Consider the following 782-nt stretch of genomic DNA (forward strand, 5'->3'; position numbering starts at 1 on the left):
ACTGCTGTGGAACGCAGGACTTTGGATGCTTACATCTTATAGCTGAGCACCCTATAAAACTACACAGCTTGAGTTTATCAGCGGCTCTGAACATTAGCCTTGCCACAAAACACTGAGGAACTCTACCCCCTCTCATCCCTCTCCTTAAGGGCAGGGTGTTGGGTTTCAATGCCCGTCTTCCTCTTTTATTTATCCATGTGTCTTGTTTACATGTGTACGCCTCCCCTGTGTTAATCCATTTTTACTAACAGTCGCTGCTGAAGGGAAACTTTGCCAGTTTCAACCAGCTCTGTCATTGCAGTGTGTGCAGTGTGAGCAGATAGACAGTGTTCGGCTTCCCCCTGTGCTGCCAGCATTCATCTACAGACACTGCACTGACCCAGAGCTGGTTGAAAATTAGCAACGTTTCGCCACCTATATCGTTATTTTCCAAACTTCTGTGGCTGTTATATATCAGGAGGACAGACCTTAAGAAGCTGTGGCAACTTGAATTCAGCCAGAAGAAACTGACGACTCCCTGCCGGATCAGTAAACTTTTTTGTTTTGTAGTCCTGTAAGATAAATTTTTGTCCCCTCCCCCACAACGATTTCAGCACCCCACCACTGCACAACATTTTTAACCGTTTATCTTTACAGTACCTTCTTATTGTTTTGCTGTTGGTCCTGAAACACTGCAGCACAACCCTGTAACTATTAACAACCCACATGAATCCATGGCAACCAAACATTTTGTGACACAAGACACCAGAAACATTTTGTAACTTCACAATAAATCACTACAC

This window comes from Epinephelus lanceolatus, chromosome 6 (genome assembly GCF_041903045.1).
Source record: "Epinephelus lanceolatus isolate andai-2023 chromosome 6, ASM4190304v1, whole genome shotgun sequence".
Classification (NCBI taxonomy): domain Eukaryota; kingdom Metazoa; phylum Chordata; class Actinopteri; order Perciformes; family Serranidae; genus Epinephelus; species Epinephelus lanceolatus.